We start from the raw sequence: 18370 nt of genomic DNA on the forward strand, positions 1-18370 counted from the left end.
CAATCATAGAATATGTTGTAATGGGGATTTTTCTTTTCAGTTACATATTGCACTAGATGATAGTGAGTTCTTTTCTAATTAAAATTCTGGCTTTATGATTCTAAATTTAAAAAGGTATCCACAACATTCATTCAAGTGCTTGCTATATGGCAGGCACTGTATAAAGCTCTAAGAATCCAAATCAGTGAATCTGTCTCTATGCTAAAGGAGCTGGTATTCTAATGGAAAAGATAACACAGAAAAGGTGAGGCTGGGGTGTGTTGGAGTCAATCTTATTGACTAGAGTAGATTGTTAACATTTTAGTATGAATATTCATACTTCAGAAATCTGTAAACATTATTAATAGGGGCATGATTTTTTGGGAGGAGTGATTATTTAGATTTTAAAAAGTGAGGGAGAAAATGTTAATAATTCAGATTAAACTCAAAAATGTGTCATGATTATTTTTAATCCCTAGAAATACATTTATTAATATACCCCTGGTTGGAGGGTACTTGTGAAGTATGAAGTTCAGGGGTAAAATGAATTTCCTCATTCAGGAGGTTTCTGAGTTATTATAAAGACCAGGAGAACCCAGAATGTAACATCTGATTCTGATGATATTCAGACTCAAGGAAACTACAACCTAATCTGGAAATAAGATTGGTAATTCAAATTGCCTTTTGCTGCTTTGGAAGAAATGTTTTAAAATCCTATCATGGCTCCCTTCCCTTATTTCAAGTATTAACCTGAAATGTAGATTAGCTGAGACCAAAAGAAGAACTCAAAGACAGTTGTTAAACACACTGCCACTAACCTCAACTGAGAAAATGTGCTTTTATTAAATGACATCTGTGCCTGATTAAAAAAAAAAAAATTATGACTTCCCTTAGGAATCATGAAGACCATTAAAAGCCAAATCATAAAGTACCTTGTTCCCCTAAGGCCCATTGACAGAGACTATTTCCTATTCCTTTACTATCTTTTAATATGAACTACCATAATACCTAAAATGTATGCAAAAGGAACAACCATTATCTTTTGCTCCTTGAATGTGATATGATAGAACTAAATTAGTGACTGACAATTGCAAATGATTAGGATTTTAATTTGAGAAAGAAAAATAAATCTCAATTAATTATCTTTATTACTTTTTTCTTCACACTATCAAATTTAACAGATTTTCTTTATCAACATTCCACATCAGACTACTCCCACACTCCTGATGCTTTGTCCTTAATTGTTCTTAAAGAAAAGGAAACTAAACAGTAAATTAGGAGAAGATAACTTTTGAATATTTTTTTTACTTATAGTGAAGTTCTCTAAACTTTCATCACAGCAAAGTAGTTATTTCCTTTTTCTGTATTTGGTTTTGGCCAGGACTTTAGTCACAATTATCCACATATGCAAAATTTCAAATGGGTATCTATCTAATTTCATCATTTTGGATGTCTCCCTCACAACAGAAACTGTAGCCCAACTATAAGTATCTATCCTAGGTAACTGGTGTCCAGGCTATCTCCAGGGGTAACTTAAAGTGGTGAGGGCTGTCCTTATTGGAAAATATATCCATGTGCAAACAACAAATTATCTAAATAAATTTAAGAAAATTCATTGTTTAAAAAATTTTGAGCTATTAAAACATGAGGTAAATATCAAAACTCAAAAAAATCAATAGCATAATTCAGCCAATTATAAGGAAGTCCTTAAAAATCATGTTTAACCCTATCTATTGATTCTTATTGCAAAGAATTTTTCAATTTATAGCACAAATTATAGGAAAAGAAATATGTAACTGTCAAATGGCAGACAACAAGCTGATCAGCCCATTCAAGGAGCATGGCTCTAGGTAAAAATGACTATTCAGAAACGTACAGGGAAGATATATGTGAAAAAGCTAATCATCAGTATTCATTCAAATGATAGTTTACATATAGTGCTGTTTCTCCTTTGACCATTTTTAGGGGATGTTGATAATTTGAATTTTGGACATAAAGACTAATCATTTTTAGATATAAGGTGGATCAATAGTAGTCATTTGGCAATTTCTATGCTCACAGCTATCTATAAATTGTAAAAAGTGATTCTTAAAGGATTAAAGAGTGTTGTTATAGCTGTTAAGACATGCTATTAAGATAACTAGTATATACTATAATGTTAGTTTAAAGTTTCATAGGAAATATTTGTAGCTTCAGTGGAAAAAGTTCAATGAAAAATAAATGTGCATTTTATATTTATTGTTATATAGAGTATTAGATCATTATAAATTACAGTAAGCTTTTATTAAATGTACAGTGTTTGGAGTGAAGGGAGGAAAATAATAAAAAAATATGAAAAATAAGAATACTAATTCAAACAACCCTTTCAATTTCATCACCTATAACCATGAAGATTGGATAAGGGAGAGGGTAAAAACAGCAAAGTAGGATAATGACAATGGAATGATATACCATGGGGACTTTGTTTGCATTATGCCCATCATGGTAACTGTGAAGAACTGGGAAGAATCTTAAAACAGTTGGGAATCAGGTTTTGGAGGTAACTGTTGACTGAGTTTTCAACCTGATAAATATGATAAAATTGCTTGAATGGAAGAAATACAAGACAAGGTAGAGAGCTGATACTAATAAGAAAACTGTTGCTATGATCATTCTAACATGTCGGATGACAGAGAACATAGAATTTCTTTGTATCTTTGACTTTTTTTTATTTTGTGGTATATCAGAGCAAATCAGAATTACCATTCATATTTTTGTGCTCTTAAATTGTGTGTTCCTTAAGAACCAGGTCTGTTTTTTTTTTCTTTTGTTATATTTTTAGAGCTTAATATAGTGCCTAAAACTTCAGAGAAAGTTCATTCATGTCCAACTCTTCTTTATCACATTTAGATTTCTTGGCAAAGATACTATAATAGTGTGTTGTTTCACTCTTTAACATTTTTTACAGATGAGGAAACTGAGACAAATAGTTTTAAATGACTTGTTCAGGATGATTGTAAGTGTCTGAGGCCAGATTTAAACTTAGAAAGATTAAATCTGACTCCAGGCATGGCACTCTAGTTGTGCAAGAACATAAAAAGTGCTTATTATATGTTTGTAGGTCTGACCTAACCTTTGGAAATTCTTCAATGTAGATGGGATTGAGTATCAGAGGAGGAAATCTATGAGTCACGTGGAATGGACTAAAGACATTACTATTGTCTTTTGGGAATAGTACTATTTCATTTTTAAAAAATGAAAAACTACCTTAGCAGTTATAAGTAGAGTCTCCATAATGCTTTTCAGTACCTTGAAGTTCAAATCACTTAGCTGAAATAAAGAAGCAAACATGGTATTACTAAGAGATGAAGAAAGAAAAGATGAAAGTTATTGAAAATATTCATTTGATATGAACTTCAGAAAATATGTTTAATAATAAAATAGATGATAAAAATAGCATTAATATCTCAAATGATCTTTTAAAAAGAAAGATGCATAGTTAGAATGGACTTCCAAAAACTTTTTTTAAAGCCTGTCTGAGTTTCATTGCATAATTTATAACTATTATTATATATAGATATAATATATATATACATAATATAATATAAAAAATAAATAAATATAAATATAAACTATTAGGTGTCCCCCAAATTATTTTTTAAATGGCATTTACCAATCAAATCATGAACAAATACATTCACCAAAACATTTGAGAAAACACAAAAACTTTCAGAATCTTATAATGGTTGCATTTGTCAAAATAGTCATGTGATGAGAAAACATGAACATATCATGCAATATCTCTCCAGACAAAAATTTAAAAATAAAAAATAAAAAAAACACTTTGTCAGAAAGAAATTGAGAAAACAATCAGTGGTTGGCAGAAAAGCATTAGAATATTATATAAACATGTTCCTGGTAAAAGAAACATGTACAATTACAATGACTACTGCTGTTGATAGAATTGATTTAGTAATTTAATTTAGCAAAATACTCTCAAGATATATATATGTACATATATATGCATAAAGTTATTCATATTCAAAAGTGTTCCAAATCATTATTAATCAGAGAAATGCAAATTAAGACAACTCTAAGATACCACTACACACCTGTCAGATTGGCTAAGATGACAGGAAAAAATAATGATGAGTGTTGGAGGGGATGTGGGAAAACTGGGACACTGATACATTGTTGGTGGAGCTGTGAACGAATCCAACCATTCTGGAGAGCAATCTGGAATTATGCCCAAAAAGTTATCAAACTGTGCATACCCTTTGATCCAGCAGTGTTTCTACTGGGCTTATACCCCAAGGAGATACTAAAGAAGGGAAAGGGACCAGTATGTGCCAAAATGTTTGTGGCAGCCCTGTTTGTAGTGGCTAGAAGCTGGAAACTGAGTGGATGCCCATCAATTGGAGAATGGTTGGGTAAATTGTGGTATATGAATGTTACGGAATATTATTGTTCTGTAAGAAATGACCAGCAAGATCAATACGGAGAAGCTTGGAGAGAATTACATGACCTGATGCTAAGTGAAATGAGCAGAACCAAGAGATCATTATATACGTCAACAACAATACTGTATGAAAATGTAATCTGATGGAAGTGGATTTCTTTGACAAAGAGACCTAATTCAGTTTCAATTGATCAATGATGGACAGAAGCAGCTACACCCAAAGAAAAAACACTGGGAAATGAATGTAAACTGTTTGCATTTTTGTTTTTCTTCCCGGGTTATTTCTGCCTTCTGAATCCAATTCTCCCTGTGCAACAAGAAAACTGTTTGGATCTGCACACATACATTGTATCTAGGATATACTAGGACATATTCAACATATATAGGACTGCTTGCCATCTAGGGGAGGGGGTGGAGGGTGGGAGGGAAAAATCGGAACAGAAGTGAGTGCAAGGGATAATGTTGTAAAAAAAAATTACCCTGGCATGGATTCTGTCAATAAAAAGTTACTATAATAAAAAAAATAAAGTTATTCATATTCTTTATGACTCAACTTAAGAGTCTTTGAATTGTCTGAGATCTGAAAAAAAAATAATTTATACAGTCATGGGAGAGTTTGGATCAGCAACAAAGGAAGAAGGTGACCCGAAATTAAAGAATGGAAATTAGTAATAAGGTTAGAGGAATTATTAATACATTTATTTTGTCAAGACCTGGGATACCAAGTAACTTCATGGAGTCAAGAAGGTGGAATAAGCAGTTAATTACTATAACTCTCCCATGTTCACTTTTAGACAACCATAAAATAGTGCCATAATACAGATCCAGGAGTGATGGAACGAGCAATGACACAGGATAAAACAATAATTTAGCTTTGGAAATTGGAGGATTGATAGGAAGGATCTCTTACTATATAAGGTGGGGCACAGTCCAGCACAGGAAAATTCCCAGACCACCAGCAGCAAGCCCTAAGTCATCAAACCAGCAAAATATCCTGAGTCTCAGTGTTGTGGAATGGGAAAACACCAGTACCAGAACCCTCCTACTCCAAGTGTCTTGACATAGCTAGGGAAGACAGTGGGCTTCAGTTTCAGGAAACACCCCATTCTTCAGGATAGCCCCAGAGCAAGCATCCATACTCCAATGACCAGAACTCCATATGTAGACAAACATTCTTCTAAGGCTCTACCACTGCTGGCTACAGCAAAGCCTTGGAGGTCAGCATATTCCAATAGCCTGGGCACAGTCAAAGTTAGATGGGTGTGTTCTGGAAGCCAGACCACCACCTGCATCAGTGCACATCTGGGCAGGCAGGCAGCCATACTCTAGTTGCCTACTTGCTTCTGTGTAGTTCTGGGGAAACTTAGGAACAACCCAATAAGATCTCAGCACATACAAGTCACCACCACTAGGATCCCACTTCAACATCATATAAAGCTTCCAGTAGCATTGGCCACATTCTACCTTACACCTTTTGCGGACATGAAGATCCCCCTTGGACTTTCTAGGAAATATCAGTGCAGCACAAGATAAAGAATATGGCCTTCAGTATCTGGCACAAGAAGCCATCCCCCAGGGCACATAGCTCAAATTTAAAGAAATGAAAAAGAGAGACAGACAGACAGAGAGAAGGAGAGAAGGAAGAAAGACAAGTGGGAAAAAGAAAAGGGGAGAATGGATCTAATCATAGAAAGTAAAGGGAATACCAAGGCACAAACTCAGAAGAGGACGACAATGTCAAAACATCCATGGGCAAATACCCCCCTTCCCCCCCGCCCTAAAAATTGGAAGTGTTCTGAAGTCCAGAAAAAAAAAAAATTCATTGAAGAGCTCAAAAAAGGAACTTAAAACCACATAATAGAGTATAAAACAACAAAAAAAAAAAAAATGGGGAAAGAAATGAAAGTGAAGAAAAAGAATATGAAAATGGTCAACAGCATGGAAAACAGTTGAAAAAAGTAAAAATGGCCAAATGGGAAAGGAAATACAAAAAGGCACTAAAGAAAACAATTCATTAAGGAGGACAAATGTCCAAATGGGAAAAAAAAGTAGAAAAACTAATTGAGGAAAAGACCTAAAAAATGAAAATTTGGGAAATGGAAGCTAATAACTCTATGAGACATCAAGAATCAATCAAACAAATTCAAAAGTATAACAAAATGTAAGAAAATGTTAAATATCTCATGAAAAAAAAAAAACAAATCACCTGGAATAATCGATCCAGGGGAGACATTAGAATCATTGGATTATCTGGGCAGGGGAAAGGAAAGCATCTAGATGGCACAATGCATAGAGCACTGGCCTTGGAGTCAGGAGGACATAGGTTCAAATCTAGCCTCAGATACTTAACACTTACTATCTGTGTGACTCTGGGCAAGTCACTTAAACCCAATTGCCTTACAAAAACAAAAAACAAAAAAACAACAATTCCCCCAAGTTATGATGAAGTTTGGTGAATGAATTTGAAGCATTTCAAGCTTTCATAAGAAGAAGACCAGAACTAAACCGAGAATTTGCCCTCCAATATCAAGACAAGCATAAATAGGTATAAAAGAGAAAAGAAACCAAAAGGGATTGAATAGAGTTAAACTTTTTACATCTATACATGGGAATATAATGCTTGTAATTTTTAACCATTGTATCAGTAATAGTATACCCAGAAGGAATATACATAGACAGAGAGTTTGGATATAAGGTAAATTCGATGGAATGACATTAAGTAAGGGATGAGAAAGAAATATGCTGGGTGCAGAAGGAAGACATAAAATGCTACTTATTATTTTACAGGAAGAAGAACAAAAGACCCATTAAGTGGAGGAGATAAGATAGTGGGCTATCTTGAATTTTACTTTAATCAGTATTGGCTCAAAGCGGGAATAATATACATAATGAGTTGAATATAGACATCTATCTTACCTGACAAGGAAGTAGGAGGGAAGGAGAATTAAGGGCAAAGGGAGACTGAGAGAAGAAAGGGGAGATCAGTGGAGGTGGTAAATAGAACTAAAACACTGTTGAAAAGGGAGAGTGAAAGGAGAGGACAAAGAGGAGGAAAAATAGGATGGAGGGAAATATGCAGGTATCAACCATAACTGAAAGTGAATGGGATGAATTGTCCTATAAAACAGAAATTGATGAAAAAGTCGATCCAAAACCATAATCCTACAGTATATTATTTACAAGAAAGACACTTGAAGCAGAGAGTCACACATAGAATCAAGAAAAGGAGGTAGAGCAGAATCTTTTATACTTCAGCTGAAATTAAAAAAAAAAAATTGAGTAGCAATCCTGATCTCAGACAAAGCAGTAGAACTAATTAAAAGAGATAAGGAAGAAAACTAAATCTTGTTAAAAGGTATCATAGACAATGAAGTAATATCAATATTAAACATTCATTTACTAAATGGTGTAGCATGCAAATTTTTTAAGGAAAAGAAAAACTATACTAGTGGGAGGTCTTAACTGTCTCCTCCCAGAATTTGATAAATCCAACCAAAAATAAACAAGAATGAAGCTAAGTAGGTAAATAGAACATTAAAAAAAACTTAGGAATGGCAGACATTAGGAGAAAATTGAAAAAAAAAAAAAAAAAAACAAGGAATATACCTTTGTCTCAATAGTACATAGCACGAACACAAAAATAAACTATGTAATACAGAATAGAAACCTAAAAATAAATGTAAAAAGGCAGAAATATTAAATGCTTTACAATAATAATGACATTCAACAAAGGGAAATGCATAGATTAAAAATTAACTGGACACTAAATATGCCAATCATAATGGATAAATGGCTCAAATAACAAATCATAGAAACAATAATTTTATAAAAGAGAATGAAAACAATGAGACAACATAGCAAAGTTTATGAATTCAGCTAAAGAAATGCTCAGGAGAAAGTTTGTTTCTGCAAATTCTTAAATCATTAAAATGGATAAAAAGGAACCAATGAATCCTGTACAGTTGTACGGGAGGGTGTGGGGTGGAGGGGGGGAACAACTTTGAAAAAGAAAAAATTAAAAATCCCTAATTGAGTAACAAAATGTAAAACCTGAAAATCAAAAATCATATTGATAAAACTTAAAATAAATTTTATGAACAAGCAGTTTTCAGATGAAGAAATCAAAGCTATCTATAGGAATATGAAGAAGTGCTCTAAATCATTTTTTTATTAAAGAAATGCAAATTAAAACAACTCTGAGATACTACTTCATATCTATCAGATTGGACAACAAAATAAAATAAGAAACTGATAAATGCTGGAGAAGATGTGGGGAAATTGGGATACTAATGCACTGTGCATGAAGTTGTGAATGAATCCAGCCATTCTAGAGAGCAATTTGGAACTATGCCCAAAAGATAACCAAACTTTTAATATACTTTGACCCAACATTACCACTAATAAATAGATCATTTGAGGGGGAAAAGGGCCTGGATGCACAAAAATATTAATAGCATCTTTTTTTGTGTTATCAAAATATTAGAAATTTGTGGGAGTGCTCATCAATTGTGGAATAGTTGAACAAGCTATGAGAGGAAATATGGTAAAACAAAGGTATATAAAGGCAAGTTGAAACCCAACCCTCTATTACTCAATTCAAACCAAAGGAAAAGAAAAAAAAACATCCATCTTGTAAAATTTTTCTTTATTGATCTACCATGTAATTTGTACCTATTAAGTATAAATGGAGCACAATTGTATTATAAGAAATGTTGAATAGACAGATTTCAGAAAAAACCTAGAAGACTTGTATAAACAGAATCAAAATGAGATGAGCAGAACCAGGAAAATATTGTACATGGTGTCAACTACATTCTGTAATGATTAACCATGACTTAACTCTTCTCAGCAACATAATTATCCAAAGGAAGGACAAAAAAATATGTAAAGGAAAATGCTATCCATAACCAGATCAAGAACTAATGAATGAGGAATTTAAATCAAAACTTTTTTTCTCTTAGTTTATTCTTTCTCAGTTTTTTTTATATGTCATTTTACATAATAGTACATGTATAAAATTTAGCAAATTGCCCACCATCTTCCGAAAAAAAGAGGGATTGGATAGATAGAGAAAAATTTTAACTCAAAAGCTTTAAAAATTGGATGCTAAAATTTTTCTTAACATGTAATTGGGGAAAATAAAGTATTTTATATTTAAAAAATAAATACAACTGCACAGAAAAAATAACTTAGGATACTAAATTAAGGGTAATGCAGGGATGAGAGAAAAGTGATGGCAAAAAGGTTTTAAGGAAAATCTTTAGAACCATTTAGAGATATATAGGCCTCCCAAATATCAATGTACCTTAGAATCTCCTGGTACTCTGAATATATATATATATATATATATATATATATATTCTCTCATACTATGAGAGCTATATTCAGAGTATAGACATATTAATATATATATATATATATATATATATATATATATATATATATATATAATATCATTTTATATTTACAATAACTCTGAAAGGTAGGTTCTGTTGCTATTCCTATTTCACAGTTGAGGCAAGTGAGATAAACAAATGTTAACTGGCTTGTCCAAGGTCACACAGCCAGTACCTGAGGGAGAAACTGAACTCATGTTTTTGAATCCAGATTGAATCCAAATTGAATCCATTGTATCAACTGGCTGCTTCAAATAAAAGGTTTAAGTTTGGGTAAAAACTTCCAGAAAAATTACAAAATAAACAATTATACAGTCAAAAACATTGCTGTTGAGATGAGAATAATGTCATTAAAATTTTAGAAAAGGGATCCTCTTTCTTGTTGTATCGACAGTTACATCAAGTTACATCAAGTTCCATCATGGAATGAAAATGCAAATTGAATCCAAAAGAAACAGTAAGTTTATTTAAAAATATAATAAAGAATAGAACAATTATGCCAAAGATAGTTACCAAAACTTTAGTTTCTTTTCAATACTCAAAAGAAACACAATGATATATTAACTGAATGATACATAGCATGTTAGTACTTTATTTTCCAACTCTCCAGAGTTCAGGCCTTTTACAATTATTGAACAAAGCAGGCCATAATAGCATTGCAGCTATAGTTTCTTTCATGGTTACCATAAATCTTTGACTTAATTACTCTTTTGTGTATTTTCTTCATGTGCTTCAGATAGACCCAAATAGAGTAAGAATACCATGACATTCCATGTCCACGTGGAGAAATGTTTTCTATTTAAAACATAGTACCAACACAATAATGTCAAAAGCAATCAATATAAGATATGAATTATTTCACTTTAAATTTATTAAGACGTTGCCTAACCTTAAGTCTATAGTTATCTCTCCAAAGGAGGAGAAATATAACTTCCAAATTAAAGGGTAGTTGAAACCCAACCCTCTATATTATTCCACTCAAACCAGAGAAAAAAACATCCATCTTGTAAATTTTTTTCTTTATTGATCTATCATGTAATTTGTACATATTAAGTATAAAATTATTTACATACATAAAAAGAAAGGTAGAACTTGAAGGTTTTAAACTACAATCTTGACATCAAATAAAATAAATAAATGAGATAGTATTTTTACAATACATCAGTCTTCTCCTGGAAAGATGATCAAATATAAAGCTGTCCAGAAGGAAGAGTCACTAAATATATTAAGAGACTGACTAGTGTCCTGAAATCAAAATTAAATGGAAAGACATATATTACACAACTATTTATTGCTAGTCTTAAATGCATACTTTGAAAAATGTTAAATCTATCATTATAAACTTGTAAAACATTCCCCTCAAAAAAAAAAAATTCTTACAGCTTTAATGAAACCCAATGCCCATAAAATTGTCAACTGTAAAAATATTGATATAGTCACACCAAAAAGAAAAAAAAAGAGTAATTATATAAATTCTAAAAGGAGGTTATAAGAAAGTCAAAAAGCCATGGAAAGACAGATTTTCCCTCATAAGTAGTAACAAGACTATATAAAAGGTACATACCACTGACTGTTGAGTGTAACTAAAAATATTTTAATTTTGAATGAAATATATGGATTTTTTAAGATATGAAAGTAAAATAACCTTTGAAGACCATCTTTTTAAAGGTAGCCATGAAAAACAGTTTAGTATAGTAATAAGGAAAGGAAGTGAATTGAAATTAGAGAGCAGAAAGAGTATTAGGATCAGAAGAATTAGCATATTTGTTTCATCAAGGATTAGAACACTGAATAAAATGTTGGTAAAGCTGTGAGACTCTGGGCAAGTCACTTAACCCCAATTACCTTGAAAAAAAATTGTAATAAAAGCATAAAGAAAAATGATATCAATAAATTGTTCAAAAAAAATTTCAGAACCATTGAGATGTGTGCTCCTAGAACATTCCTATTCAGATATCTATATATTCTCTGTGGACAGACATTGACAATTGATTCAAATGTCATATTTGTCAGAGATCTCATGGTAGGGTGTACTCCTTCAGCTTAATGGAAAAGCGAGGCCCTTTCTGATTTAGTAGTAAGATTTTAAAAACAGCTGTTTAAAAAAAGAAAAGAAAAAGAATAGCACCTCCTTTGATCCATTTTTTTGAATAGACTCTCCAAACTTAACTCAGCTGGACATGATAAACTATAGATACAAAGGCCATCATTGGAGCCATATTAGAAGACTTTTTAGCTTGTTAGGTACTAACTTGGCACTGACAACATTCCTCTTTATATAGCTGAGTTCACTTTAGTGGGGAATTACCATGATATGAATATAATATATTGAAATAATCCTTATTGATTGGTGTGAATATTTTCTTCCAAAAAAGATCTAAAATTATATTCTAAAATTCACCCATATTTAATGAGTTTTATAAAATTTAACTATATCCCTAAAAAATGAAAAAGTTAACCTCAGATGATCTGTCTATCCATCCATTCATCTAGATCTATCTATCATCTATCTATCTAATTATCTATCTGTTATATATACTTTAGGTAGTCTTATAAGCAAATTAAGAATGGGATAAAAAGAGTAAGGCAGAGAGCAAGAGATAAAGAGATAAAGACAGGATTAGAGACAGATAGATAGACAGTACAACAAGGACTCAAAGAAAGCCATAGAGACAAAGAATCTTTTTAAAAAGGGGAAAAAGAGAATAGTGACAATAAAACTTTTCTGAGCAGATAAATAAATGAGGCAAGGACTTGTCAGCATTTATTCAGGTCACTTAACAGGGTTAATTTTTAAAATACTATTCATACAACATTAAAATTACACATTAAAAAGATAAATCTTTTATGGTTAGATTCTAATAAGTTTTATATTTTTGCTTAAAGCATTGAATATGGTATCAGAGACTTTTTAGGTACATTTCTAAACTTTTTTCTTAATATTCAAAATGGCAAAATTAATTATATTTGGGAAATTGTCAACTACCATCTTCCTCTCTCTTTGAATATACATATATATATGCATGCATGTTTGTATATGTATATGTATGTAAATGTCCCTGATAAAATATTTAGTGTGCCTAAATGATCATTTCTGATGGCATTTGCATAATTCCATCATTTTATCTTGAAAACAACAAAATTAATTCTTACCTTAGTTGAATGCAATATTACTTAATTATATCAACCTTATATGACTCTCTCAACAGAATATTTGAGAACTTGGATTAAAATTTAATATTAGCAAAATATTTCTTCTTTTTTATTATTTAATTTTACAATATCTTAAATTTCTGATTTCCTCTGAAATATTTACTACTGGTTAATTATTGGAATATTGATACTGAATATTTATACCAAAATTTTCACCTAAAAAAAATAAACCCACATAGACCATATTGTCAAATAAAAATGTTTTAACCTCTTATTTTACAGATGAGAAAATGAGGGCATCCATGTCTAAAGATGAAGGAAGAGTGTTTTTTAGGAATGGCTAGTGGTTTATTTTAATTAAAATACAGTTATGTGATAGATTACTTCATTGAATTGATAGAATCATTTGTCATAGTCACAAGCTGTTTTTCAGCAAGAAAGCCTCAGCATGCAAATTTCCTCTACTTTCTATTCCCCCCTAACAAAAATCCATACACCCTTCATTTTTTTTCCTTTTGAATTGCTATAGCATTTATTACATTTATAATGGAGGATAAGGACAAAATAGCAGTCTGTTTAGAATGAATCAATTTTTCATGCAGAATACGCTAGAAAATCTGCTTCTAGGAGCTTTATAATGTTGGTAGTGCATTTTACTTGGAAAGACATTACATATAACATTTATAAACATTTTGTAAATGCATCTGACTCATCTGATTAATCTTATCTGGATACACTATAACTTGACTCTAATGTAGTGATGTCATTTTGGTACTCTTTGTGAATGAAGGACAACTGATTGTGTACCTAACTTAGTTCAATGAACCACCTCTCTTCTTTCTTAGTATCAGTTATACGTTAAGATTTGGTACAACTAGGCCACTTTGCTTATGTTTTTTATTAATTCCCTTAATATTCTTGAACTTTTCTTCTTTCAGATGATTTTTTTTGGTAGCTCTATAAAACAATTTTTGGTACTTTGTTATGGCACAGAATAAATAGATTAATTCGGTAGAATTGTCATTTTTGGTACCTATGAATCATTATTATTTTTCTAATTGTTTAATGTGACTTTATACTTGTTTGAAAGGTGTTTTACAATTGCATTCATATAATTCCTGGATTTGTTTTAGCAGGTAAACTCCTAAATATTTTATATTTTCTATGGTTATTTTAAATGGATTTTTTTCTTTTTCTTACTGCTGGACTTTTTGGTAATATTTAGAAAGCTATTGATTTATGTGTGTTTAGTATCTTGAAAGTGCCCAAATTCTTATTTTAAGTAATTTTAAAGGATCTGTTTTCTCATCACCTATTCTAATTACTTAATTGTTTTCCTGCTCTAATTATTATAGTTGGCATTTGAAGTACAATACTGAAGAATAGTAGTGATAAAGGAATCTTGGATTCACTCCTGATCTTGTTAGGAAAGCTTTTATCTTCATGCATCATAAAATCATTAGCTTCTGCATTTTATTTTCCAACTCATTTACTTTCTTTTTTTTTACTTGATTTCTCTTGTACAGCAAGCGAATTATATAAATATGCTTATACATATTGGATGTAACATATTTGAACATGTTTAACATATATTGAATTGCTTGCCATCGGGGAGGGGGTGGGGGAAAGAAGGTGAAAATCTGAAATACAAGGCAAGAAAGGGTCAATGTTTTCAAATTATCCATGCATATGTTTTGAAAATAAAAAGCTTTAAAAAAGTTAAACAAACAAAAAAAAAATCATTAGCTTCCATTTGCCCAGTTCCAGTTTTTAATGTGCGATTTTCTTCACTTAGCTTTTGTGTCTCTTTTTCCATTTGATTAATTCTACTTTTGAAGGTTTTGTTTTCTTCAGTGGACATTTATTTATTTTTACATTTGGCCAATTGCATTTTTTAAGGAATTGTCTTCCTTTTTCAAGCTGTTGATTCTTTTTTTTTTTTTTTGCATACCTCTTTTTCCTTTTCTCATTTTTTTCTTCTATCTCTCTTATTTGCAGTTTCAAATATTTTATGACACTTCCAAGAAGCCTCTTTAGGCTTGACTAATTCATATCATTGTCTAAGATTTACTCTGTAGGCATTATGTCCTTGTCTGAATTGGTGTTTTGTTCTTCCCTGTCACCACACTAGTTTTCTATGATAAAGACTCTTTTCTGGTTTTTTTTCCCCCTCATTTTCTTCCTTTTCTTGAGTTTTTTTTTTTTTTTTTTTTTACTTTTATCATCAAGTTCTGCTCCTGGGGTAAGGGGACACTGGTCCAAGTTTCTTGTGCTGCTCTGAGCCATGGCTTTGACCACCAGCACCTCCTGTGTTTGCAGGGAGTAACTTTTCCTTTTTTTTTCAGGAAACAGTCTGGTTTGACATAATTTGCCTGCTGAGCTGAGACTAGAAGCTGCCCCATTAGTCTGCTCTACTATTGACCTGGGACTCAGGTCTCAATTGCTGATCTGCTGTGATTAAAATCCTCTCACTGGATTTCTGAGAGTCTGAACAGGGCTGAATACCCTTTTCAACCAGTGAGACTGACTTTTCTTGAGGTTTTTTCAGTCTATCTTGAATAGAAGAGAGGTTTCATTCCATCTGTTCAGAGGCTGCTTTCCTGTAGTTTCTGAGGGAAAGTGGGAGAGCTTGAGCAGTTTCCTGGCTTCACTCCTATTTTTAAAAAATATCATAACATTAGTGTTAAGTTATATCCATACCCTCTGTCTATGTATGTCTCCTCTAACTGCCCTAATAAAAGATACAGTTCTCAAGAATTACAAGTATCATCTTCTTATGTAGGGATGTAAACAATTTAACTTTTAAATATTGTTGTTGTTGTTTTCTTTCCAATTTACCTTTCTATGGTTTTCTTTATTATTGTATTTGTAGATCAGAATGTTTTCTTAGTTCTGCTGTTTTCCATAGAAATCATTGAAAGTGCCCTATTTAGTTGAAGGGCCATCATCTTCTCCTTGAAACATGATGCTCAGTCTCTCTGGATAGTTGATTCTTAGTTTAAATCCAAGGTTCTTTGTCTTCTGGAGTATGGTATTCCAGGCTCTATCATACTTTATCATAGAAGTTGCCAAATCCTGGGTAGTCTTGACTGTATCTCCTCAATAGTAGAATTTTTTTTTTCTATCAACCTTTAGTATTTTTTCCCTTGACTTTCTAGAGTTCTGCACAATTTTTTTTTTTAAATTTTCTTTCTGGGTTCTCTTTTAGGAGGTGACTGATGGATTATTTCAATGACTATTTTGCCCTCTGGTTTCAATACATCAAGCAAGTTTTCCTTGATGATCTCTTGAAGAATGTTATCTAGGCTCTTCTTTTGGTCATACCTTTCAGGTAGTAACAATAATTTTAAATTGTCTTTCCTGGATCTGTTTCCCAGGACAGTTGCTTTTCCAATGAGGTATTTTACATTTTCTTCTATTTTAAAACTGTTTTTAGTTTGTTTGACTTATTCTTAATGTCTCACAGAAACATTAGCTTCAATTTGCCAAGTTCTAGTTTTTAAGGGATACTTTTCTTCAGCTAACTTTTGTATCTCTTTTTCTATTTGATAAATTCCACTTTTCAAGATGTTTTCTTCAGTGACTTTATGTGTGTGTGTGTGTGTGTGTGTGTGTGTGTGTGTGTGTATGTATGTGTGTGTGGTGGCATTTGGCATTTAGTCAATTGTACTTTTTAAGGAATTGCTTTTCTTTTCCAAGCTGTTCTTGCTCTCTTGCATACTTCTCATTTCTTTTTCTAATTTTTTTCTACCTCTCTTATTTGACTATTTAAATTCTTCATGATGCTTAACCATGATAAAACTGTTTCTTCTCACTAGTTCAACAATCAAAGACAATTCAAATAAACTTTGGATGGAAATTGCAGAGAGAGAATTATAGAAACATAATGTACATCAACACATGCTATTTTCACTTTTTTTTTTTTTTTGCTTTTGCTTTGATTTTTCTCTCCCAATTTGATTTGTATGGAAATATGTAAAAAAAAAAAGTATGTATATGTATTAAACATATTTTACATGTAACTGAAAAAAATTGATATTAAAAACAAATAAAGAAATAACAATGAAATTCTTTATGAGATCTTCCATAAAGGTTCTTCGGGTTTGAAGTAAATTACATTTTCTTTTGAGGTCACACATGTGGACATTTTGTCCCCTTCTGAGTTGGTATTTTAATCTTTCCTGTCTCCATAGTAGTTTCCTATGGTCAAGGTCCTTTGTTGTTTCTTGCTCATTTTGTTTCTTTCTTTCTTTCCTGCTCCATAACTTTTAATCTCTCCTTCCACATCAACCTACAGGTTTATTTTAAATCCAACTAAATTCTTATCTTTCACTTGAAATTAAGATTTTTGTTCTTATTTCTGGTACTTTCTGTAATTATTTTCTATTTATCTTATATTTAGTTTTTTTATACATATTTTTTAATTTGTCTTCCCGTTAGATTGTGAACTCCTTTTGGGCAGGGATTGTCTTTTGACTCTTTTTGTATATTCATCACTTAGTAGGCATAGTAGGCATGTAGAACATTTTTGTTGATTGAATGATATTAGAAGTCACTTAGCTAAAGAGAGGAATCCATAAAATTAATGTTTTTTTTAAGTTACATTTTAATAACATTTAATTAATTTTAAAATTACATGAAATATAGGCCAGAAAAGTCATTATTTAAGTCACATTTTTTTACAGATTCAGCTCACACTTGTTAGAGATATTTTATTTTACAATCCAATTTTCAGCTTTCTTATAAACCATAAATGAACATGAATAATTAGGCAAGAATAGACAATAACTTAAAATATGAAACTTCTATGCGAATGTTTACTTTTCCTTAAAACATTACTTATGTCAAATCATACATTTCCCAACACTCTAAAGAAAATATGAATGTGGCAAGAAAAGGAATATATCTAATTTCCATGTTAGGCTATACTTGGAACTCTTTCATCAGTATCAGATTATAAAAATAGAAAGGGAGTTTTTAATAATTATAACAACATTTTCTTGTTATATGTAATATATTGTATCCTATATTATGTTATTATATATTATATTTATTATATTATTATATTTATAACATATATTATAATTATGATAATTATAAGATCATATATTGTATGTTAATATATCCTCTTATGTATGTACATTTAAAAGAGATTATCTTCCCCCAAAATGGCATGTGTCACTATTATTTACTAAAGCATTAGATTCTGTTAAAGTTCTCAGTGACATTTTTCCCTAATCTGAGATGAGTAGGGGGAAAAAAAACATTGTTAGTAACTGCTAATCAGAACACTAATTTCTAAAAGCTAGGTGGCTCAATGGCTAAGAAGATCTAAGTTCCAATAAGAACTCAGATTCTTATTAGGCATGTGATTCTGGGCAAGTCACTTAACTGCTGTGTGCCT

The sequence above is a fragment of the Sarcophilus harrisii genome, chromosome 4 (genome assembly GCF_902635505.1).
Source record: "Sarcophilus harrisii chromosome 4, mSarHar1.11, whole genome shotgun sequence".
In the NCBI taxonomy this organism is placed as follows: domain Eukaryota; kingdom Metazoa; phylum Chordata; class Mammalia; order Dasyuromorphia; family Dasyuridae; genus Sarcophilus; species Sarcophilus harrisii.